General features: G+C 49.6%; 1 protein-coding gene across 6 annotated transcripts in view; it reads right to left on the minus strand.

Annotated features, from left to right (window-relative positions):
• MMD2 (monocyte to macrophage differentiation associated 2) overlaps positions 1-26,007 on the minus strand; it is a 68,350-nt gene that overhangs the window by 35,434 nt on the left and 6,909 nt on the right. The window contains exon 2 of one of the 6 annotated variants that reach the window (XM_057528404.1): positions 22,401-22,521. The exons of the other annotated variants lie outside the window; for them this stretch is intronic. The gene's annotated coding sequence lies outside the window, so the exon portion shown is untranslated. The remainder of the gene's footprint in view (positions 1-22,400; positions 22,522-26,007) is intronic. 6 annotated transcript variants of the gene reach the window in all.

The following is a 26,007-nucleotide window of genomic DNA, read 5'->3' on the forward strand; positions in this document are numbered from 1 at the left end:
ACCATCATCCTGAAATTGGCCATCAGTGGTCTGACCAGCGTCATCTCGATTATTTTAGGTACAGTTAATCTTCAGTTCCAGGGTCGGTTTGTTTCCATTTCTTTGGGGCCAGTTCTCGGAATTGTGGCAGCTTATGTCATGGCTACAGTCTGGTCATCATGTAGTTAACTTCTTCCACCTGGTGGGGTTTCAGTATCTATAAGCCAGCTCACAGGATACGGCTCAGAATATTACCTATTGCCCCTAAGGAAGAACTAAAGGTCCTTGACTTTGCTTAGTGACTAAACTATTATTATTTGGTCTCCTTTGACTGTGTTCCTCTGTTTCTGCATTTTCTCAGTTCTCTGATTAAACTTATTCTTTGGCTAAATTTTTTCCACAGACAAAAGGCAGACAGAGGACATGGTGGGGGGGGGCAAGGACCATAGTGTCCTGCTTCATTTCACCTTTATACACCTTCCCAGGGGTACTGCCCCCCAAGGACACCCCCCTCTGACACTGTCACCGTAGACTAGTTTTGCCTATTCTTGAACTTCCCATCAGTGGGATCACACAGCACACACCCTCTGGGTCTGACTCCTTGGGCTCAGCATGACTTTTGCCGGCCTCAGTAATTGGCTGTTTTCGTTGCAGTAGAGTATTGCACAGGGTGAGTGAACCACAAGTTATTTATCCCGTCTACTGGACGCGGACGTTCCAGCTTGGAGCTGTTATGGTAACTCTGCTATGAGCCTTCATTGTAGTGAACATATGCATTCATTTCTGCTGTGCGTGGATCCACACGTGGAATGGCCAGGTGACTTTATCTTGACAATGCACATTCCTTTTTTTTCTTAACTTTTTTTGGCTGCACCGTGCAGCCTGAGGGATCTTTGTTCCCGGACCAGGGATCGAACCCATGCCCCTTGCAGTGGAAGCACAGAGTCCTAACCACTGGACCACCAGGGAAGTCCCGACAATAAGCATTCCTGATGCTCTGGTGTCTTGGAATCTTCCAAGCCCCATCCACTGCCTCCGCCCCGTTCTCTCACCTGATCCTCACGGGAGCTCCACCGCCCCACAGAGCCACCACCACGCCGGGTTTACGGAGGGGAAGCTCCAGTGCAGAGTTAGGAAGTGACATCACCCAGGTGGGATGGGACATGGCCACACCTGGCTGACCGGACTCTCTGCAGGGGTCTTCAGGTCAGGCTGGTGGTGGGGGAGGTGAGATCTGCAAACACCTGGCTCTCGGGCGGCAGGCAGGACCACACTGGCTCAGAGTCAGGTAAGTGGACAGTTCACCTTGGACTTTGCCAAGAACCATCCACCAGGTGGGGTTAAACTCCACTGAAACACCAAAAACCTTCCCCCATCCCCCAGGAACCCGATTATTACTATAAAGACCGACACAAATGAGAAATGGGTGTATGGTTCAGAACAAAGGGTACAATGCAGTACAGTGCACAAAGCATTTATTAAGTGCCCACTGTATGCTGTGTCCGTGCTAGGGGCCGTCCACTTAGCATTTCTTGAGTACCTTCTGTATGCTGGATCTATGCCAATAAAGCAAACACAATAACAACAAAAATAGGGTCATGGGTTGAATTGTGTCCTCCCAAAATTCCTATGCTGAAGTCCTAACCCCGAGGACCTGAGAATGTGGGACTTATTTGAAAAGAGTCGTTGCAGATGTAATTAGTTAAGATGAGGTCATACTGGAGGGGGGGCAGTGAGCCCCTAATCCAGTATGACAGGTGTCCTTATAAGAAGAGGAGAGACACAGAATGAAGACAAAGGCAGAGGTTGGAGTGATGCAGCTTCATGCCAAGGATGCTGGCAGCCACCAGAAGCCGGGAGGGAGGCCTGGAGCAGACTCTCCCTCAAGCCTCCAGAAGGAACCAACCCTGCAGACATCTTGACTTTGGACTTCTGGCCTCCAGAATGGAGAGAGACCAGATTTCCATTATTTTAAGCCGCTAAGTGTGTGTTCGTTTGTTACCACAACCCCGGAGACACTAACACAGGTACATACGGTGTTAGCTTTGATAGATTCTGCCCAAAAGCCCCCCAAAGAGGCGGTGCTAATTTACGCTCCCTCCACTAGGGCTGGGGGCGGGGGTCTGAGGCCAACCGTGAAGCGGTGCAATGGACGCCTTTCTCCCCAGCGGGAAACCAAGTCTCCTCCACCTGTTACTGGGCTGCCCTCTCCCCTGCTCCTTTAACAAACACCAACAAGCCACCCGTGGTGCCAAACCCCTCGGGTCTGAGGGTGATGTCATGGTTGCCATGGCGACCTGGATGGGCAGTTATTTATTTATTTCTGGGTTCCACAAAACTTTCCTTGTCTCTCACCCAGCGCTGCAGCTATTGAATGAGAGAGAGAGAGAGAGAGAGACAGGGGTCGGGGGCCAGGGCCCCAGGGCCAGGGGCAAATGCCCAAGAAATAGAGTTCCCACAGCCCTCAAGAACGGAGAACTTTTTCTTTAACTCCTTGTAGCCTAATTTCTTTCTTCATAAACCTCGAGGCAGGCGTTTGAAGAGGACAATGAATTCACTGTTTGTTTTTAATTTTCCTTTTAATTTATATTCAGTAAAATTTCCCTTTTTGCTACACATTTTTATGAGTTTTGACAAGTGGAGAGAGTTGTATAACTGCCACCCTAATCAAGATAAATAAAAGGTCCATCACCCCCCCCAGTTGCCCTCCTGCCCCCTGGTACCCTAACCCTCCCGCAGCCCAGTAACCACTGCTCTGTTCTCTGTCCCCATAGCTTTGCCTTTTCCAGAACATCATATAAACGGGATCATATAGAAGCTCTACAGACCTTTTTTTTAATGTCTAAAGAGAACTGATTGCACAAAGTCAAGTGTATTCTTAGGTGAAAAGAAACTGTGCTTTGAATGCCAAACAGGGACTTCCTTATTATCTCTTGTTTTCTATAAGAAGAAAATGATGAACCCTCCTAACATTACTATTCTTGGCTGTCATCTCAACCCTCCCAGGCTTCCGTCCCCCCACCCACCCCCCCGCCCCGGCACAGCCTTTTGAGTTTGGCTTTTTTCACTCAGCTTAATGCAGGTGAGATTCATCCATGCTGTTGCCCGGGTCAATGGTTCCTTCCTTTTTATCGTTGAGAACTGTTCCATCATAGGGATGTGTAATGACTTGTTTATCCATTCCCCGGCAGAGGGACAAGGGAGTCATTCTGAACAGCTGACATGCAGAGAGAAAGTTGAGACTGTCTGCAACAGGGCTGACAGTCAGCTAGGCAGCCTTCAAGATTGTGGGAAGTTTCAAAGAGTCGACATTTCTAGCAAGCTGCCGCTGGTTCAACTAAAGGAGGGAAATGGGTCTTTGGCCTGCTTTCTGGAGAACAGAATCCCCATTCTGTGGCCAACCCTTGCCACTTAGATAACCATGTGGCCACTGCATCTGATGGGGGTGCGGAGGGCAACTCCACGTGGAGGGCTCCCAAACTGAGCTGGCAGGGAGACAAGGACAGAAGGTCGCCTTCCACCCTGAACTGGAGGGGGCAGGGCTTTGGAGCCAGGCACAGCTGGGTGGCAAGTCCCTGTATGATCACTTAGCTGCTGTGTGACATAGGGGAAATGTCTTAACGTCTCTGGGCTGCAACTTCCTTGTGTGTTAAAGGAGATAATATTACCTAGCCTGCAGGTACCATGAAATGATACGGTTCAAGAGCCCATACGGGGATGACTGACATACAGCGGTGCTCGGAGAATAAATGTTCTTTCCCCCTCTCCCTGGGGAGCTCCCCTAAGGAGCCCAGGCACCGTTTTCTTATTGGACCCATCCCGGTACTTCACAAAGAGCGCCCCATTAAAGCCCACAACATCCTTGCAAAGTAGTTACTATTATTCCAATCTGAAGAGAAGAGAAGAGGTCAGACCAGCGTTTCTCAATCTTGGCCACACATTAAGAATCATCCGGGAAATGGATGGGTGGATAAACAAAACGCAGTCCAGCCATACAATAGAATATTATTCAGCCATCATACCTGCTACAATGAGGATAAACCTCAAACACATGACGCTAAGTGGAAGAAGCCAGACACAGAAGGTTCCACATTGCATGGCCCCATTTATATGAAATATCCAGTCAGGCAAATCCATAGAGACAGACAGCAGATCAGTGGTTACCAAGGGCTGGGGGCAGGGGGAGAAACTATTTAATGGGTACGGGGGTTCCTTTTGGGGTGATGGAGATGTTGGTTGTACAGCACTGTGAATGTACTACATGCCACTGAACTGTTCACTTTTAAACGGTTCATTTTATGTCGTGTCAATTTTACCTCGATGTTTTTAAAAGCTAAGAAAATGAATCACCTGGGAAGCTTTTAAATATGTCCATGCCCAGGCTACACCCCAGACCAAACAGACTGGAATCTCTGGGGCTGGAACCCAGGCATGGATATTTCTAAAGTTCCCAGGGTGGGATTTCCCTGGTGGTCCAGTGGCTAAGGCTCCGAGCTCCCAATGCAGGGGGCCCAGGTTCCATCCCTGGTCAGGGAACTAGATCCCGCATGCGGCAGCTGACAGTCCGCATGCCACAACAAAGATCCCGTGTGCCGAAAACTAAGACCCGGAGCAGCCAAATAAATAAATAAATATATAAAAATAAATAAAATTCCCAGGCTGAGAAGCACTGAGGTAGGTTCATTAAAAACCCAAGATGCTAAACTGGTCTGTGACTAAACGTTACACAGACCTGTACAAAAACTAGTAACAGGAATTGACCCGAATGTTTAACAACAGGTGAGAGGTAAATGCAGAAGAAGAGGCCTGAAAAAAAAAAGGAGAGATGGGTGGATTTGGGGGTGCTGGTCACAGAGGACTTCCCTCATATTTTAATTTTCAGGATGAGGTAGAAGATAATTTGACCTGTATTGTTTGACTTTTTATGAGATTGTATTCAAATTTTCCTTGCATAACTGAAAATAAGTCTTCAAAACTGTATAATGAAGAAAAAAGGGGAAAAAAAGAAAACTGAAAGAAAAAAGAAAAAAAACTGTATAATGACATGGGAAATGTTTGCCATATAATACGAAGTGAGAAAGAGAGAATCTGTAATTCATTATGATTATAAGGTCAAACTATGTTGTGGATGGAAGAAAACACACATAAATGAAATACAGATTTGAGGTGAGGCAGTAGGATTCTTTTTTTTTTTTTTAGTAGAATTCATTTTTGATGACATACTTCTTCTTAAAAATTCTTTTAAGGGAGTTGAGGGGAGATAAAGGTGGACTGCCTATCAGATCACAGTACCGTATCAAGGGCTGAATTTCTGGGAGAAGTAAGCATACTGCGGTTACACGGGAGAACGTCTTTGCTTTAGGAAATACACGCTGCCGTGTTTAAGGATGAAGTGTCCAGATGTCTGCAACTTATCCTCAAAAGGTTCAAAAAGAAGAGAAAGCAGCAAAGCCAACATTGCAAAATGTTAACATCTGGTGACTAAGTGAATGATTGGCACCTGGGTGTTCACTGAACTTTTCTCGCAACCTTTCTATGTTAGTTTGAAATTTTTCAAAATAAAAAGTTGGGGGTGGAATTCTTTTCCTGTCATTATGCTAATGCTTTTACAATATAAAGATTTAATCGCACATGACTGTTGCCAGAAAAGGCAAGAAGGAAGGGGTGGGAGGCGTCCCAGAGACATGATGGTCAGAGGCACTGAAGACCGGAGAGGAAACTTCTGGAAGCCAGAAGGGCATCAGGAAAAGCTTGGTGGCTGGAAGGAGGAGGTATGTTTCGAGGCTGGGAGGGAACCCACGAGGCTGGAGTGGGAGCTGGGGAGGGGCAGGGGGTCACGAGGCAACACCAGTTCCTATATCCCAAGGTTCCAGCTTTCCAGAAGGGGCAGGGGGACAGTCATCTCCCAGCACCCATTCTCCCCTCCTTCCCTGGGAACGCTGACCTTTAACTTGGCACACAGATGCCCAGAATAAAGGAAGTCGCCGGAGGAAAACATCTGGAGGTAGGCTGTCTTCCTACCATCACCCAAGTACAGTAGGACCATCGAGCTTTCTGGCAGCAGGGGAACTTCAAGCTTATGCCCATAACTCCCTGAAGACATCATTGATGTACCTTGGTTTTACAGATCCCACAATTTGAAATTTCTTAACTGATCATGAAAAGCAGAAAATAATATGACTTTATTTTCTACTTTTCATGATCAATTAAGCTTTTTCATCGACTCTCCCGTTGCCCACAGGACAACAGCCATACTTTCCAATATGCTTCCAATTTATTGATGGTGCCACTAGATGGATGGGTAGGTGGGGTAGGTAAGTAGAGAGAAGGCAGGCGAATAGCTTTCTAGACAAATAAGTGGATAGTTGGATAGATGTCTGGATGTCTGGATGGATGGATGGAACGAAGGAAGCAAGGAAGGATGGATGGATGGACGGATGGATGGATGGATGGATGGATGGATGGATCAGGGATGGGGGAAGTTGGGATGGATAGAAGCATGGGTGGAGGATGGAGATTGGTGAGATGAGTGGAGGTGTCTGTCATTTGGGGTGCTATAACAAAATACCATAGATTGGGTGGCTTAAACAAGATACATTTATTTCTAAGAGTTCTGGAGGCTCAGAAGTCCAAGATCAAGGTGCCAGCAGATTCGGTGTCTGGTGCAGACGGCCGCCTTGTTGCTGTGTCCTCACAAAGTGGAAAGATAGTTCTGATGTCTCTTCCTCTTCCTGTAAGGGCACTAATCCCATCATGAGGGTCCCACCCTCATGACCTGATCTAACCTTAATTACTTCCCAAAGGCCCCACTTCCAAATACCACACTGGGGGTTGGGACTTCAACATACGGATTTTAGGGAAACACAAACATTCTGTCCATAGCATGCCACCACTGGTCTCTCAAATTTATGTACTTCTTGAATGTAAAATGCATTCATTCCATCCCAACAAGCCCAAAAGTCTCAACTCAATCCAGCATTACCTCTGAAGTCCAAAATTCAAAGTCTCATCTAAACATCATCTAAATCAGACATGCGTGAGACTCAAGGTACAATTTATTCTGAGGCAAAATTCCTCTCCAGCTGTGAGCCTGGGAACCCAAATAAACTATGTGCTTCCAAAATACAATGGTGGGACAGGCACAGGACAGACATACAGACATTCCCATTCTGAAAAAAAAGAAAATATACCAAAAAGAAGGAAGGGGTGATGGGTCCCAATGAAGTCCAAAACGTAGCAAGGCAAGTTCCTCGAGATCTTAAGGCTCAAGAATAGTCCTCTTTGGTCCGATGCCCTGCCCTCCAGGCCCCCTGGGGCGACAGCATAACCTCCACAGCTCGGCAGGTCACCCCACCTCTGAGACACTGGGCAGGGCCTCAACCTTTGAAACAGGAGCAGCCAGCCCCGCCCTGAGATCTAGAAACTGCCTTCATTATCATCCTTCCCTTTTCCAGGGAAATAGCACATGTGTGCAGCCCTCCTCCATTCCTCTGGTCCCGGCTGGGATGATCCCATTTCTGCTCCTGGCTTCAGAGGGAGGCTGATTTGGTCCATGGTCCACATCAGCACTAGTCTCCTTATGAATGGTCTGTGGGCCACACCCGTGATGTTCCCTTCTGAACACGTGCTCGTTTTTACACTATGGGTAGGCTGAGAATTCTCCAAATCTTTACATTCCAGTTCCTTTTTGCTTAACAATTCCTTCTTCGATTCATTTCTCTCCTCCCGCATCTCACTATAAGCAGCTGGGAGGACCAAGCCGCTCCATCAACACCGGGCTTAGGGAGTCTTCTCAACGCATCATCCAATCCCACCACGTGCAAGTCCTACCTTCCCCAGAACATGAACACAACTCGGGCAAGTTCTCAGCTGCTCTATACCAAGGATAGTCTCTCCATTGTCCAATAACATGCTCCTCATTTCCACCTGAGACCACACCACACTGGCCTTTACGGTCCATATTTCTGTCAACATTCTGTTACCGATTGTTACAAATTCTCCAAGAAGATGGAAGCTTTCTCTACCACTCTCCTCTTGCTGAGTCCACACCAGAATCACCTTTAAAAGTCCCTTCTCGGCTTTTTCTGGCACGAACTTCAAGACCCTCCCAGTCTATACTCCTTCAATCCCAGCTCCACTCCTTACCAGCCGCGTGTCCATGGACAAGTTACTCAAGCTTTTTGGGCCTCAGTTTTCTTATCTGAGCAATGGGGATGTTATCAGCCTCCACCCAGGGGGATTCTAAAAGGATGAAATGGGTTAATCTGTGCACAGCACTCAGCACATGTTGATACATGACCGAAATTGATGATTCTGTTACTATAAATCCTCCATCCTATTATTGAACCCATTTTACAGCTGAAAAAACTGAGGTCCTGAAAAGTCAAATCACCTGCCTATCACATGACAGCTAGGGAAGGATGGAGCCAGGATTTCAGCCCGGGATTGTCCAACCTTGAGACCTAGGCTCCAGGGAGGTAATAACACCTGTCTCACAGAGGAGAAGACATGATGTGCGAAGTGCCCCACGCACAGTAGGCACTTGTACATGTTGATCCCTCTCTGCCTCCTCCATTACCTCTGGAAGAGATGCTATGACATGTCTAAGTAAGGAAAGAAGAAGCTTTGCTTTAAAAATCAGGCCTCATCACTTCACACCCATTAGGGTGGCTATTATTTAAAAAGAAACAAACAGAAAACACATGTTGGTGAGGATGTGGAGAAGTGGGAACCCCTGTGCACTGCTGATAGGAATGTAAAATGGTGCAGCTGCTGTGGAGAACAGTATGGAGGTTCCTCAAAAAACTGAACATAGAATGACCAGCAATTCCACTCCTGGTTCTACACCCAAAAAAGAACTGAAAGCAGAGATTTGAAGAGATACTTGCACACCCATTTTCAGAGCAGCATTACTCACAGCAGCCAAAAGGTGGAAGTCACCCAAGTGTCCGTTGACAGCTGAGCAGATAAACAGAATGTGGTTCATCCACACAATGGAATATGACTCAGCCTTAAAAGGAAATGCAATTCTGACACGTACTATGATATGGATGAACCTTGAGGACATGATGCTGAGTGAAATAAGCCAGTCACAAAAAGACAAACACTGTAGGATTCCACTTGTACGAGGTACTTGAAGGAGTTAGATTCATAGAGACAGGAAGTAGCATGGCAGATGCCAGGGGCTGGGGGAGGGGGACGGGGGTGTCCGTGTTTAATGGGGACAGAGCTTTAGTTTGGGAAAAAGAAAAAGTTCTGGAGATGATAGTGGTGATGGTTGCACAACAATGTGAATGTGCTTAATCCCACTGATTTGTACACTTAAAAATGGTTGAAAGAGTAAGTTTTATGTTATGTATAGTTTACAAAAAAAAAAAAAATCAGGCCACAGGCAAAGCTACGTGCGTACGAAGACCCTCTGTTAACATGCCAGCAAAAAAGTGACACGAGCTGAGTCTCGGGTTGTGCAATCGTTACCCTCTCCCCAGAATCCTGCGCTGCCCAGGACAACAGCGACATCGGCACCTAGCAGGTTGGAGAAAGGGGCCAGAGCAAACGTTATTGCACATAATCACCGGGGAGGGACTTCCCCGGTGACGCAGTGGTTAACAGTCCGCCTGCCAATGCAGGGGACACGGGGTCGAGCCCTGGTCGGGGAAGATTCCACATGCCGCGGAGCAACTAAGCCCGTGTGCCACAACTATGGAGCCTGAGCTCTAGAGCCCACGAGCCACAACTACTGAAGCCCACACACCTAGAGCCCGTGCTCCGCAACAAGAGAAGCCACCGCAATGAGAAGCCCGTGCACCGCAACGAAGAGTAGCCCCCGCTCACTGCAACTAGAGAAAACCCGTGCGCAGCAACGAAGACCCAATGCAGCCAAAAATGAATAAATAAATAAATAAATTTATTTTAAAAAAAGAAAAAGGATCACCGGGGAGATCTGAAAAATCCCAATGGCCAGACCACATCCCTGACAATTAAAACAGAATCACGGTGTGGGGAGTGGTGTCCAGGAATTGGTATTTTTTAAACTTCCCACGCGATTCCAGTGCACAGGCAAGCCTGAGAAGCAGTGGGCTGGGCGGAAGAGCCCAGCAGGGAGGGGATGATGGGCCCCCCCAGGTGGTGTCAGGTGGTACACAGCAGGACTGTCCCCGGACCCCAGGACCACAAAATGAACACCGGGCTCAGCAGGGGCAGCAAACGGGCTTCAACTCACACGGCAATTCTGGTCCGCTGATAAGAGGCTGCCTGGAGTGCTAAAAGGATTCTGCGAACGAATCTAGATGATGAATTAGCAATGTCTGCCACGGGCACCAGGCAGGCGAGAGGCAGCCGTCCCTGGTGTAAGAGCTACCCAAATGCTTTCACTCCCTCCTCCTCTCGGAGCCTCACGAGGACGCTGTAAACTGAGCAGAGCCGAGATGACGCTTGTCGTTTTATACAGGGATTCAGAGAAGCGAAGCCACGAGTTAGAAGTGGTGCAGCTAAGATGGCAACCCAGACCTTCTGACTCCTGGTGAGACCGTGCACTCGCTTCCCCTTTCAGCCCTGTCCATGGTTCTGATGGGAAAGGTTCTGCCATCAGTCTCTCACATGAGAGTGTAAAGTATCTGACCATCCTCTCCAGGATGGAGGACTGGCTGTGGAGCTGGAGGCGAAGGAAGAGAAGGGACAGAGCCCTTTCCCAGCTCCTGAAACCCGCACCTCATTGGCCAGTGGTCAGAGCAGCCCTGGCCACAAGTTATCCGTGACCCCCAGTCCCCCTGAACCCTGGCTTTGTCAATCCCTCCCATGCTGGACAGTCCACACCAAGACTTCCAGATCCCAATGACCAAGGCAAAGCCCTGGCAGACCCAGAGCATAAACGCCTGTGCCAAGGCCAAGAACAGAAATGCCAGGCAGCTTCTGCATGGGCTCAAAGACCCTGTGTTCCAGGGGGATCTGCTTCCTTTGTTTCCTATCCCTGACGCACTCCCTTCAGTTTCTCCTCACCCCAGGAAAGCTCTCCCTGTGGCCCACAGTCATCACACCTCTGGGCCTTCCACACATTGTTCCTTCTGCTTAAAAGTCCCTTTCCCTCTTCTCCAGGTGGCAAACTCCTATTCAGCCTTCAGAGCCCAGGTCAAAAGGCCCTTCCCCTGAAAATTCTTCCTTGATCCCTACCTTCACACCCCATCCAGATGGGTTGTAAACTGCCTTCTCTCACCTCAACGCCACTGCTTAAGTTGCCTGTTTGGAATCTCCTTCCCTCTTTTCTCTTCCTGGAGCATTCCTAGGCAGAGAGAGTGGCTCTCCCCTTTGGACTCCCACAGCTGCCTGTGCGACCCCTACTGTAGCACAATTATACATATTTGGGCGTTCTGGGTCTGCCTCGGCCCCGAGACTGCAAACCAGGGGACTGGCCCTGATTCTGCTTCATCTTCCTGGACCCAATGCAGAGCCTGCACGCAACAGGTGATGCTCGGCAAACAACCTTATAATCAATCATCTCCGAGCATTTACTAAGTTGTTTAGACTCGAGGTAACAAGTTGGGAACAGTTCCAGTCTTTTAAAACCTTCAGAATTTTTGGAATAGACAGACTCCAGAGACATGGGTTAATCCAGCCAGGACCTTGGCCGCCCAAGGTCACACGATTCCAGGGGCAGGGCCAGTTTGCTGCTTTAGAAAAGCAGGAGGTATGAATGGAAACCCCACTGGAGAGCCTGGGGAGAAGGGAGGAAATATTATTTCTTTTCTTTCTATTTCTGTGCTGCTTGACTGGCTACAATGTTCATTTACTACTTCAATGATTTTGTTAAAATCTAATAAAACAAAATGTTTTAAATATGCAGGTCTATGTTTGAAATCAATATTTGAGACCAGACGTTCTCCAACCTACAGCATTCAAGTTGGGAGAGGGGAGAGGCTGGTCCCAAAGAGAGTTCTGGAAACCACCCAACTGCCCGTCCAGGGTAGGAAGGAAACACACTGCGGAGGGTCCCACACGGAACCAGACTGCAGAGAGAAGCAGCGAACGCCCTGCACTCAGAGACAAGGGTGCATCACAGCCATGGTACCAAACAGGACGGGCTCTCTGACTCCATTAATATAAACTTCAAGAACCGGCACCAGGAGTCTTTGAGGATAAAAGCCAGGACAGTGGCTACCCTTGGAAGCGGGGAGGCAGTGACCAGGGGGTGTGACGGGGTTCCTGGCAACTGGCGACACTGAGTGATTTGCTGTGGGTGCTGGTGCCAGGGGTGTGTTCAGTTTTCCAGCCGCAATGGAAAGGCGCACACTTTCCTGTAATTACACTTCGATAAAAGGTTAAAAGATAGAGTTGCCCCAGGCCCCTACCAGCCAGGCCTGGGAGGGGTCTGTAAAAGGTGTGCTTCCTACACCACTCCCTGGGGCCTCTATGGGCAGCCCCGGGCAGGGCCTAAGCTTGCTGACCACCTGCCCTGTCCCCACCACCTGGGCCTCCCTCCAAGCCGAGCGCACCCCAGATGCTCCTCTCCCCTCCTGCTCCCCGGCTTGCAGTCTGAAGCAGCCAGGCCCAGGCTCAGAGCTTCTGCAATTTCTCCCTCCCCTTCTGGCCTGGGCCAGGCTGGGGTGCATAGCCCCCAGAGAGAAGCAGGCCTGCTCTCCCAAATGAGCCCAGGCTCAGGAAAACTGCTGCGGCCACCCCTTCCGGGCTGGGCCAGTGCCTGGCAGTGGCAGCCCTGAATCCCCAGGACAGAGGACTAAAGAGATTTGTCCAGGAGACAAAGGGGGGGTCTGTCCCACAGAAGCAAGGGCAGCCAAGGGCAGAGCTGGCCCCGGGCCCTCTGAGCCTCTCCCTTTCTCCAGCTTGGTCCCGGGCTACATCTTTGTGTCCATTCACGAATTCACAACTCCTCCTGGACGGCAGACAGCATCTTGGCTCCGTCTTTGGGAAACAGAGTCGGGGAGAAACAGTCCATGGGCTGGGGCCAGCTCAGAACTGTTGTGAGATCAAAATCCCAGGGGGGAGACAGGAGGGGAACAGGAGGGGAAGCCGAGGAAGGAGGGGAAAGGGTCAGGGTCTCTGGCAGGTCGGGAGCAGAGAACACGCGGCATTCCACGTGAACGGCACCCCCTGGAGGTGCGTGCCTGGTGGTACTGACGCAACACAGCTGGGGCCAGACCCCTAGCCCTGCACCCTCCCCAGGGCTCCCTGGGGAATCACTTCTCCTCTGGCATAATGAGGGTCCACCCCTCTGAAGCAGGGACCACCCCATCCTCCCTGCCTCACCGGAAGCTCCCAGAAGATAACAAGATGAGGAGATGCCATGGGAACCCAGACCTTCTGAACCAGAAGCCCGGGGTGGGCCTCCATCTCCACGATCTTTGTAACCAGGGGCTGATGCAAGCCTGGTGGTCGACCCACTGCCTCAACGCTGTGAATGTCCAACCCCCTCCCCAGCGTGCAGACCCCAAGCCCGAGAGCTCTGACCCGGGGGATTTGCGCTGCAGCTGCAGGAGCCTGGAAGCTAGTGCTCCGAGAAATCAGCCTCCACCAGTGACTCAGGGGGGAGATGACGGACGCCCCCGCTCCTCTGCCCCCAGCGGAGATGACCCCGAGCCATGTCCCCCACTGTCCCCCAAGCAGAATTAATTAAGCTCCAAGTGCCTAAAGTGCAAGCCACTTCTTACAAACCCCTTAGCGGCTGCACACCCTTCCCTGTTCTCACTCCCGCACTCTCCTATTGCTGTGTCTTGGGCTCAGCTCCCAGATACACCCCTTGTCCTTGCATCCTTGTCCCCGGGTCTGACTCTGGGGAAACCCACATGAGGGCAGATTCTCGGCAGCTGAGAGTAAAACCCCGAAGAGACCAGCCACAAGTGCTCTGGGCAAGAAACAACATTGTTTCTGAATGACCCCAGTCCCAGCTGAGGTCCCTGCTGATCCCAGAAGGCTTATCTGCACAGCACTTCACAGTTTGCAAGGCTCACTCACACCCCCTGGCTTCCACCGCCTCTGAAAGGGACAGGCCGCTGACCTGTCCACCCACGACCCTCTAAACCAGGGGCGCCGTGGCCACCCCGCCACATCTCATGTCTGCAGCTTTCCCCTCCCCGATGCCAGGATGGGGTTACAACCACCTCCCTCATCCTGCAGGGGCCACACCCGGAACACGCCTTCTAGGAGACACACCCCGAACCCGAATCCACCAGGAGGGAAACTCAGCAAATACCTCCCCCTCCCCACCCCCACCACTCCCAAGGGACCTTCAGCCCTTGGCTCACCATAAGGAGCCCAAAGCAGCTCTAACTCCAGAGACGAGGGGGACCACCCAACAGATGAGCCATTCCATCCGTCCGCCAGCACGGCAGGGCACACTGGAATGGCAGATCCTCTCCCAGGGAATCATTTTCTCCACGCTAGTACTATCCTCCGTGAAAGCAGGGGCCGCTCGAGGGCTCGTGGAACGTGCAAGAGGCCTGGGAATGTCCCATCCCCGCCGACACAGTGCCACACACAGCCTGGCATAGCCCAGCCCTGCCCATGGCCAAGCATCCAAGGTGCCATCACGGGGCAGGTTTGAGCCAAATTCCAAAGCAAAGGGCCCTGGGATCCCCCAAAGCTGGTTCCCAGCCCAACTCCATCTCCCGTGACCAGGATTCAGGGACCAACTCTTGAGCAAGGCAGCTGCCTTCAGGGAGAAACAGATTCCCCCAGAGACCTACACCTTTCTGGAGCAAAATGCACACGTGTGCACACACACGCACATACACTGTGCACACAACCCTGAAATACCATCCGCACATCCTAAGAATATCTCCACTACGAACAGGTACTGATCCATTCCTTCCCCCAAGGCCTTTCTTTGTAAGAAATAAACCCCTTGGTTTTGTCTTAGATAATAATGAAGATCCCACAACTTTGGTACACCAAGTGCAGACGTGCTTGGGGTGAGGGTCTTTTTCCTTAAGAGCGGCTCCTGAAAATCACAAAACTGTAACCGCTAATGAAATCACTGATTCAGACAAGGGTGACCAAGGGATGCGGAGAAGGCTGGTGAGAGGCTGCTGAGCAAGGGGGTGGTCAAATCCGGGGAACCCAGCGTGGCTTTCTTGGCCCCAAGATCAACCACAGCACCACCAGAAACGGGACAGTCAGATGTCTCCTGCCTCCTGGGGAGATGCAATGCGAAGCTTCTCGCCTCTCTTGCCAAGATCGCCGATCTGGAGCGTCATAAGGCTCTGCAGCTGTGCAGGGTACTCTGGCAGCCACGGGCCGTATGTGGTCACGTCAACGGAAACTCGCTAAAACTAAATAAGATGTACGATTCAGTTCCTCAGCCACGCTAGCCACGTATCAAGTGCTCGACAGCGCTAGGAAGTTTTGCCCATGTCGTCAGGCGTGATGGGGTCTGGTGGTTACGGAAGAATTAACCCTCGCCAGTTAGAGACGTGGACCGACGCATCATCTGGGATTTGTCTTCAACTATTGGCAGAGAAAAAGCAAAGAGATGAAGCAAGTGTGGCAAAACGGTCGTAACTATTAATTAGAAATTGTCGGTCACTGTTAGGCTATGGGATACATTATACTAGTCTCTCTACTCTTTGAACGGAAGCTTTCATAACAGGAGGAAGGCAATATTTGCATGATCTCAAAACACTCCCCTCCCCGCAATGCTCTTCATCACCAAAGAAATGGTAACTTTACAGAGAGCAACGTGGTGGATGCCGACTGAACCAAGGGTCAAGGTTCAAACACCACAGTGACAGGACGGTCATCCTGCTGCCGGCAAGCGGCCATTGAAACAGTGATACGGCAACTGGTAAAGTCTGCGGGACACTTATTAAATAACACTGCATCAATGCTAATGTTCCTTTATATTTTTCTGTTTCCTCTTACACTTAATAAATGACCTGCTTATGTCACCATTTTCTTTTATTTTAATTAATTAATTAATTTATTTATTTATTTCTGGCTGCTTGGGTCTTCGTCGCTGCGCGCGGGCTTTCTCTAGTTGCGGCGAGCAGGGGTTACTCTTCGTTGCGGTGCACAGGCTTCTCATTGCGGTGGCTTCTCTTGTTGCGGAGCACGGGCTCTAGGCGCTCGGGCTTCAGTAGTTGTGGCACGTGGGCTCAGCAGTTGTGGGGCACAGGCTTAGTTGCTCCGTGGCATGTGGGATCTTCCCGGACCAGGGCTCGAACCCGTGTCTCCTGCATTGGCAGGCGGATTCTTAACCACTGCGCCACCAGGGAAGTCCCAAGCCCACCATTTTCAACTAGCTTTTATTTTTCACAAATTTTCTAATTGTGGTAAAATACTCATAACATAAAATTTACCATTTTAACCATTTTTAAGGGTGTCTTTTTGCGGCATTAAGCACATTCACACTGCTGTGCAAACATCACCACATTCCACCTCCAGAACCTTTCCGTCTTCCCCAACTGAGGCTCTGTCCCCATTAAACTCTGACTCCCCAGCCCCCTCCCCCAGCCCCTGACACCCAGCCTTCTACTTTCCGTCTCCATGAAACTGACTCCAGGGACCTCATGTAAATGGAATCACACAAGATTTGTCCTTTTGTTTGTTAGCGTATTAGCAGAAGGCAGTAATAGCACTTTGTTTATTATGCTCACTAGCAAAATGTCCTCAAGGTTCATTCATGTTACAGCCTGTATCAGAATGCCCTTCCTGGGACCTCCCTGGTGGCGCAGTGGTTAAGAATCCGCCTGCCAATGCAGGGGACACGGGTTCGAACCCTGGTCCGGGAAGATTCCACATGCCGCGGAGCAACTAAGCCCGCGCGCCACAACTACTGAAGCCTGCATGCCTAGAGCCCGTGCTCCGCAACAAGAGAAGCCACCGCAGTGAGAAGCCTGCGCACTACAACGAAGAGTAGCCCCCGCTCGCCGCAACTAGAGAAGCCTCTGTGCAGCAACGAAGACCCAACGCAGGCAAAAATAAAATAAATAAATAAATTTTAAAAAGAAAGAATGCCCTTCCTTTTCAAGGTTAGATTTCATTTTTTAACCTCATTCCATTAGAGAGTACCCTGGGACTGAGGAAATACGCACTCAAGGCTTTGGGGTAAAGGGGCATATGGGCGAGTAACCTGCCTGTAGCCAGGAAATGAGATGAGCAGCCCCCCCCGCAGTGAGCTCCGGCAGCCCAGTCCCTTGGGAATCCCAGGAAGCTCCCCACTTTTATCGCCACGGCACTCTCTGAAGTAGCCTCCCTCCCTTGAGTTCTTCCCCTTCTGGAACCCAAGTCATGACACTCTCAGCATAAATCAGCCTCAACGGTGCCATGGAGCCCACTGGAGAAAGGCCAGCTGCTGGGCGCACCCCAGGGCCCTTGGGGACCAGAGCTGGCATCCTCCCCACCACATGGCCTGAGGGCCAGCCTCACCAACCTTCCCTGGTGTCCCTGAACATCCCCCTCCATGCTCTGCCCTCTTCCAGGAATGGCCTCCCCCTTCCTCACCTCCTCTGCCTCCCTGGAGAACTCCTATTCATTCTGAAGGGCCCACCCAAATGCCCCAACCTCTCTGCAGTCTCTCCTCTCCTGGTGGGTACGGGTGGCTTCTGCCTGTCTAGCGTCTATCCCTCACGCAGTCAATGGCCCCACTTTCGTTTGGGGCCATCCCTTCCCTGCTCTCACTCCATCAGGTTCAGGTGGAGCTGCACCCCACCTTGACCCCAAGTCATGCCTGACTCCTCATCTCCAAGCTCCAAAAGAGGGGTTGCGACCTAGATCTGGCATAGTCTTTCCCCTGACCTCAGCAACAGGTCCGAGAATGGGCATGAAATCCAAGCCAGGACAAGAAGACTCAATTCCAGGGCTATGGTGATCCCCAAGGATTCCGCAGGAAACTCTCCATTCGTAAGCACTGTGGGCAGTCCAGAGAATGGGGCCACCAGAGGAAACAGAGCCCAGAGACGGAGAGAGACAGCCTGGTCGTCTTTGAGACCCTAGATCCAGCTGTACCTGAACCCACATACCTTTCATTTCTGAGTACCGACCTTTTTTCTCTTCTTTTCACTCCCCCACTGCCCCTTCCTCCTCTTTCTCCTTCTCTCACTCTTTGCTTTAAGCCAGTTCAAACTGAGGCTTCTGTTACTTATAACTGAAAAGTCCCAAAGTCACCCTCAAACCCTTTCTTACCCAGGCATTCAAGCAGAAACCATACCTACATTTCCAGCATATTTATCAATATCTCAGTTATGCACTTGTTCACATATTATTAGCAGACTGAGTCCTCCCCTAAACTATGAGCTTCTGGAGGGGAGGGAGCAAGCTTTGCATAGGATTCATTTTGGTGCCCCAGCCCTGGCTCTCAACAAGGTTGTTGTTGTTTTTTAAATTTATTTATTTATTTATTTACTCATTTTTGGCTGCGTTGGGTCTTCGTTGCTGCACGCGGGCTTTCTCTAGTTGCTGTGAGCAGGGGCTACTCTTCGTTGCGGTGTGCAGCCTTCTCATTGCGGTGGCTTCTCTTGTTGCGGAGCACAGGCTCTAGGCGCACGGGCTTCAGTAGTTGTGGAACGCGGGCTCAGTAGTTGTGGCTCGCAGGCTCTAGAGCGCAGGCTCAGTAGTTGTGTCACATGGGCTTAGTTGCTCCAGAGCAAGTGGGATCTTCCCGGACCAGGGCTCGAACCCGTGTCCCCTGCATTTGCACGTGTATTCTTAACCACTGCACCACCAGGGAAGTCCCTCAACAAGGTTTCTGAATGAATCAGTGAACCATCTAAACAACTGTGGGTGCCCAACCAGTGGACAAGTCAGGCATGCCCACCACATGCCAGACCACGCTGGCCCCTCAGGGGACACAGGAGGTCTGAACAGCCCCCAGCCCACGTCTGCTCCAAGCAGTTTGCGGTCTGGCTGGGGAAGGGCGATCAATGACACGGGGCCTGCCAGACTCTCCCCTGCTTGGGACGGGGACTTAGGACAAACCTGGAGGGGTGGGCTGTGTCTGGATGAATCTGAAGGTGCGTGTCTGCACTGCTGCTGGAGTGGGGTTTCTGGACAACTGTCACTTCCTAAGTCTCCCTGCACATCTGTCAGCTTAGGTTTGCAGCCCAGGCAGAGGGCAATAAGCTGAGACCGGCGGGTGCTGAAAGGACAGCTCCCCTGGGAGCCCAGCACAGCTGCTGGCACCCCAATCCCGCTGTACCAACCTGTCATTCAATCGGCACCCACTGTGTGCCAGTTTACATGCATTTCCTCCAAACAATCCTATGAGGGAAGCATCACTATCCCTGTGTCACCCGACCCTGCCCCTCACACCCTCGCCTGGCCACGTCACCACCTGAAATTCTATCATACAGTTATCCGTCTATTGTCTGTTTCTCACACCAGAATGTGAGCTCCACGAGGACAGGGTCAGCCCTGTATCCCCAGCACCCAGGACAGCGCCCAGCACACCACAGCACGCGGCAATTATTGCTTCATCAACGAACAAATGAAACAGATTTCTATGTGGTGCAGCCAGGTGTCCACGGCAAGGGCGGGGAACGTGTTCCTGGCTGTCCTCGCTGTGGCCCAACACCACACTACAGACCCAACCTCCCTCCCCTCCCTCTCCTGCCCCACCTCCAACTCCAGACTTCCACCCAAGCGGTAATTATTAAAATCAGAGCCACACAACCCCCAGGGCTCCCGATCCCCTCAAGCCCCCTCTTGGCCTCCAGTGCTCCCGCCTTCTGGTTGGTGAGATCCGCCCACATGGCAGAGTCGCGGCGACTTCCAGACAACCCCAGCCCAGATGCCCTTGTGCCCTTGGTGACTCCTTCAGTTGGACATTTGGGGAGGAGGGGGAACTTCATCATCGGGTGGAAGAAGGGAGCTCAAGGGCAGACCACACCCCGCAGGTCTGACCTTCACCATCTTGCAGCTCCTGCTTCCCAGAAAAGCAGGACTGAAGGTGCAGGGACCTGGTCCCAAGACAAGTCACCCTCTTAGTCTAACCCTAATGACTCTGCTTCATTCAGACTTATTCACTGTTCATTCTGCGGCCAGAGGGACACACCCCACACCCTGACACGTGTATGCACCTGGGCCACCCCTCCTGCAGCGATGGAGGACCTGAGTCCCAGGGAAGCTAAGTGACCAGCCCAAGGGTGCCCGGTGGGTGAGCGATGGGACCAAGACAAACGATACACCGTCAGAACACTCAGTCCACGCTGGGCTCTGGGCCAAGCACTTGCCATGCTCGGCATTTAGTTCTGCAACAACTCTCTGATGAGGGTCAATTATTTTGTCCATTTTACAGATGAGGAAACGGAAGCTCAGAGACTCAATCAACCCTGTGAGATTAGTACTACTATTATCTCCCGTCTTTCAGAAGAGGAAGCCAAGGCACAGAGAGGCCATGTAACATGCCCGAGATCACACAGCCATTAAGGGGCGGGGCCCTGAGGCAGACCCAGGTGGTCCGACAACAGAAGTCACCCGTGGTGAAATTCTACTTTCCAGTTCTCAAGTACAGTAAGTCCCCTACATACGAACCTTCAAGTTGCGAACTTCCAAAGGTGCGAATGTGCTACCACCCAGACATCACTGGATCGTTTTTTCAAGGGGGTAGACAGAACTGAATCCAGCAAGGAACCAGAACCTGCGCCATCAATGTCAGGCGTGAGTGAAATTGCAGCTCGCCCTCCGTCTCCTACTGCTGACGATCCTTCAGCTCTACCATCTCCCACCTCCTCTCCCTCCTCCAGTCAGTAACTCTTCCTGCCTGTTCACTCGATGCCAGCCCCTGTATGCCAGCTGTTGTGCTGTACTACTGTACTTTTCAAGGTACTGTACTGTAAGATTTAAAATGTTCTCTTGGGACTTTCCTGGTGGCGCAGCGGATAAGACTCCGTGCTCCCAATGCAGGGGGCCTGGGTTCGATCCCTGCTCAGGAAACTAGATCCCACATGCATGCCGCAACTAAGAGTCTCCATGCCGCAACTAAGAGTCTCCATTCCACAACTAAGGAGCCCGCCTGCTGCAACTAAGACCCAGCACAACCAAATAAATAAATATTTTCAAAAGTTTTCTTTATTTTTTGTGTTTGTTTTTTATGTACTATTTGTGTGAAAAGTATTATAAACCTATTACAGTACGGTACCATGTAGCTGATTGCTAGTTGGGTACCTAGGCTAACTTTGTTGGACTTATGAACAAATTGGACTTACAAACACACTCTCGGAACGGGACTTATTCTTACGTAAGGGACTTACTGTATTTACTACGTGCCATCCACTCCCAGGTAACGTGGAGAGGACACACCTGCTCTCTCCACTGCCCCAGGTTCGTGGGGAGACAGCCAAGGGAGCAATTCAAATGTGGGGCAGGATGGAGACAGCAAGCAACAGAGGTGAAGGAACTGAGGTTATGAGAAAGCAGAAACTGTGAGGCAAAGAAAACCAACAGAGACAAGGGTGAGGAAGGGAGATGGTGAACGCGGAGAATGGGGTAAACACCCAGAGAGTCACTGAGGCATCTGTGGGGGCACCTGGCCTCCGGCTCTGGCTCCCTTGGAGCCCTAAACGCACTAAACTCTGTAACAAGCTCAGGTGCCCTGCTGTTTAAGAAACGACTTCACTTAGTCACGGTGAGCACCGTCCACACTCACACTTTCTGTGAGCTAAGCCAGCACTCTGTGGTCAACTCCAGTGGCCCTTCCACTCATCTGGCTACGGATCCCCGGGCCTGCCAGGGAGGAGGCTGAAGAGGTCTGGACCTCAGCCTGGGAGCTCTGGCAGCATGGCGATCCTTGCAGGGAGGGCTGGGTTCCCCGCAGGGAGGAATCGGCAAAAGCTCAGACTGGAGGTCAGACAGATCTGAGTTTAGAGCCGGCTGGGGCTTCCCTGGTGGCGCAGCGGTTGAGAATCCGCCTGCCAATGCAGGGGACACGGGTTCGAGCCCTGGTCTGGGAAGATCCCACATGCCACGGAGCAACTAGGCCCGTGAGCCACAATTACTGAGCCTGCGCGTCTGGAGCCTGTGCTCCGCAACAAGAGAGGCCGCGATAATGAGAGGCCCGCGCACCGCGATGAAGAGTGGCCCCCACTTGCCGCAACTAGAGAAAGCCCTCGCACAGAAACGAAGACCCAACACAGCCAAAAATAAATAAATAAATAAAAACCCAAAAAGTTAAAAAAAAAAAAAAAAAAAAAAACTTTAGAGCCGGCTGGCCCTCTCACCTGCCATCAGACCAGCCTCCCTGTCAGCCTCATCTGTAACATGGGGCCAATAACACTTACCTGGCAGGGTCCAGAATTGATTAGAATCAATGCACACGGCATCTAGAGCAAAGCTTGCAACATACAAAATGCTCAGCAAATGGTGGATGTCGTTATTGTGGTGGCAATTAACAAGAAAAAATTAGTGGCAGAGAGGCAGTCTGGGACACTGGGAATTAGTCCACCCAAATCTCGATCCACACTTCTTATTGCACATACCTGGCCGTGTTCTTGATTTGCTTCTCTGTGGGCCAGGAGTCCCGGGTTGAGGCATCAGAGGCTCCCTCTGCTCAATGGGAAGAATGATTTTGAATCCCATGATCGATTAGTGATGTCTGCCCTGGGCACAAGGGAAGGATGACAGTAGGTGTGCTATGTATCCTACCCTAATAATCCTATTAGAGTAATGTTCAGGCAGTACTACCCTTAAACAAGAGGGACTCTGTCCCTAAGCCTGTCCCTTTAGATCCATTACTCCACCAACTTTCATGCACACATGAATCACTGAAGGATCTTATGAAAATAAAGATTCTGATTCCATAGGTCTGGGGTGGAGCCCAAGATTCTGCATTTCTAACAAGTGCTAGCTGATGCCAATGCTATGGATCTGTGGAGTATGTGTGGATCAGCGTTTAGAGTTCCTGCTCTCACAAACGCAGACTAATTTGTTAAGGAGACTTTGAGCACCTTGGTCACGGGGGATCCAGCACTCATTGCTGGCAGTGTGAGCTGTCACCCTGGATGTTCACTTTGTGAATAACACGGGCAGGACCAGGCAAGTACTGCTTCACATCTCCTGTCCTGTGTCCTTAGAACAAAAGGTGGGTGCAAATCCATACAACGGAACATCATTCAGCCTTAAAAAGGAAGGTACTACAACGAGGTATCACCTCACACCGGTCAGAATGGCCACCATTAAAAAGTCTACAAATAACAAACGCTGGAGAGGACACAGAAAAAAGAGAACCCTCCTACACTGTGGGAGGGAATTTAAGTTGGTGCAGCCACTGTAGAAAACAGTATGGAGGTTCCTCAAAAAAGTAAAAACAGAGTTACCATATGATCCAGCAGTCCCACTCCTTGGCATATCTGGACAAAACTATAATTCAAAGAGATACATGCACCCTTATGTTCACAGCAGCACTATTTACAATAGCCAAGACATGGAAACAACCTAAATGTCCATCGACAGATGAATGGATAAAGATGTGGGACATATATACAATGGAATATTACTCAGCCATAAAAAGAATGAAATAACGCCATTTGCAGCAACATGGATGGACCTAGAGATTATCATACTAAGTGAAGTAAGAGAAAAGAAAGAGAAAGACCCTATCATTTACCATATGATATCACTCATATGTGGAATCTAAAATATGACACAAGTGAACGTATCTACAAAACAGAAACAGACTCACAGACATAGAGAACAGACTTGTGGTTGCCAAGGGGGACAGTGGGTGGGGGAGGGATGGAGTGGGAGTTTGAGATTAGCAGATGCAAACTATTACATATAGGATGGATAAACAACAAGGTCCTACTGTATAGCACATGGAACTATATTCAATGTCCTGTGATAAACTATAACGGAAAAGAATATGAAAAAGAAGGTGTATATATATATATGTATAACTGAATCACTGTGCTGTACAGCAGAAATTAATACAACATTGTAAATCAACAATACTTCAATAAAATTCATTTTTTTTAAAGAGGAAGAAAATTCTGACACTTGCTCCAACATGGATGAACCTTGAAGACATTATGCTGAGTGAAAGGAGCCAGACATAAAAAGGACAAGTATTGCAGGATTCCGCTCATACAAGGTCCCTAGAGTAATCATATCCATAGGGACAGAAAGTAGAAGCGTGTGTGTCAAGGGCTGGAGGAGGGGGACGGGGGAGTTCGTGTTTAACGGGGACAGAGTCTCGGTTTGTGAAGATGAAAAACTCCTGGAGATGGATGGTGGTGATGGCTGCACAAGGTGAATGTACTTAATGCCACCGAAGTGTACACTGAAAAATGGTCAAAATAGCAAATTTTACATTATGCATATTTTACCATAATTTTTTAAAAACGAACTGCATCCAAATGCTGTGAAGGTTTGTGGGTGATGCCACTGCTGGCACCGGCAACCAGAAAGATGCGAGCGGCAGGCAGGCTTGCGTAAGAGAAAAGACAAACTACAGTCACTCTCCCCATCGGTGGGTTACACATCCCAGGGATTCGACCAACCTCGGATGGAAACTACTACGTGATCCGCTGCTGATTGAATCCGAGGATGGTTGAATCCACGGATGCAGAACCCGCGAATACGGAGGAACACCTGCAAGAGATATGAGCATCCGCGGACATCCCAGCATTCGCGGGAGTCCTGGAACTAAATCGGCTCCCTGATCCCCGCTCCCCGCCCCCGCGGGTACGGAGGGACGAGGGACGACTGTCATTCATCCGCGAAAGCCTTGCTCTGAAGACAGCATGAACGCCATAGGCTGATGCCCGAGAAACAGTCACAGCCCAGTAACCTCAAGCATCAATTTGTTTCTCTTCCTGTTTCATTTCCAGGTTTCAAAGACACTCATGAATTGCCTTGGAATTCCCAGTACGTGCACATGGCAGCTGAGGAACATGTGAAATATTAATGAATTCATATCTCTCCTGAACTTGTATATGTGCAGGACCAGAGGTAACTTGCATAAGACATAATTCCTATTCTTTTCTTTTTAACTGAAGTACAGTATAGCTGACTTACAATGTGTGCCAGGCTCTGCTGTACAGCAAAGTGACTCAGTTTTACACATATAGACATTTTTTAATATCCTTTTCCATTATGGTTTATCCCAGGACACTGGATATAGCTCCCTGTGCTATACAGTAGGACCTTGCTGTTCACCCATTCTAAATGTTGATAGTTTGCATCTACCAACCCCAAATTCTCAGTCCATCCCTCTCCCTCCCCCCAACCCCTTGGCAATCATCAGCCTGCTCTCTACCTATTCTTTATGTTGGCAACGAGGTGGACATTGAACTCCAGATGTGAGCAGTTTCATTTTCATATGATAGATTTCAATTACATTTTCCAAAAAATCAAATAAAATATTTCAGCTTTACTTAAATACTGTTCGACTTTAAAATGTTATACTTATTCATCTTAATTTGTATTTTGCCTTTTCAATTTAATAGAAGTTTTTGAATATTTTAGAATTAAGAATCATTTAACTTTTTTCAGTTTCTGACATTTGCTTTAATTTACATTTGTGGGGTTTTTCAAATTACATTTTTCATTTGAATCCTTTAGACTAGGGCTCTTCCAGAGAAATTTCTGCAATGATGGAAATGTTAAATGTCTGTGTCGTCCCATACAGCGGCGCTGGCCACATGTGACTATAGAGGACTTGAAATGTGGCTGGTGTGACTGAGGAACTAGCTTTTTAATTTTATTTTAATAAATTTAGATTTACCTTTTTTTTCTTTTCTTTTTTTCTTTTTTTTTGGCCGCATGGCATATGGGCTCTTAGTTCCCCGACCAGGCATCAAACCCATGCCCCCTGCATTGGGAGCACAGAGTCTTAACCACTGGACCGCCAGGGAAGGTCCAAGATTTACTTTTAAATAGCCACAGGTGGCAAGGGCTACAGTCCCAGACAGAACACCTTTAGATTATTACTGTTAACAGAACCCAAATATAAGTGAAAATCTTGACTATAAATAATGATTTTGCTGCAATGAAGTCAATCAAATAAATCATATGACATACATAATAATTAATAAACTATGTATGTCTTTATTACTCATCCAAGCAAGGCTGCCCAGCAACAAATGC

This window comes from Balaenoptera acutorostrata, chromosome 15 (genome assembly GCF_949987535.1).
Source record: "Balaenoptera acutorostrata chromosome 15, mBalAcu1.1, whole genome shotgun sequence".
Classification (NCBI taxonomy): Eukaryota; Metazoa; Chordata; class Mammalia; order Artiodactyla; family Balaenopteridae; genus Balaenoptera; species Balaenoptera acutorostrata.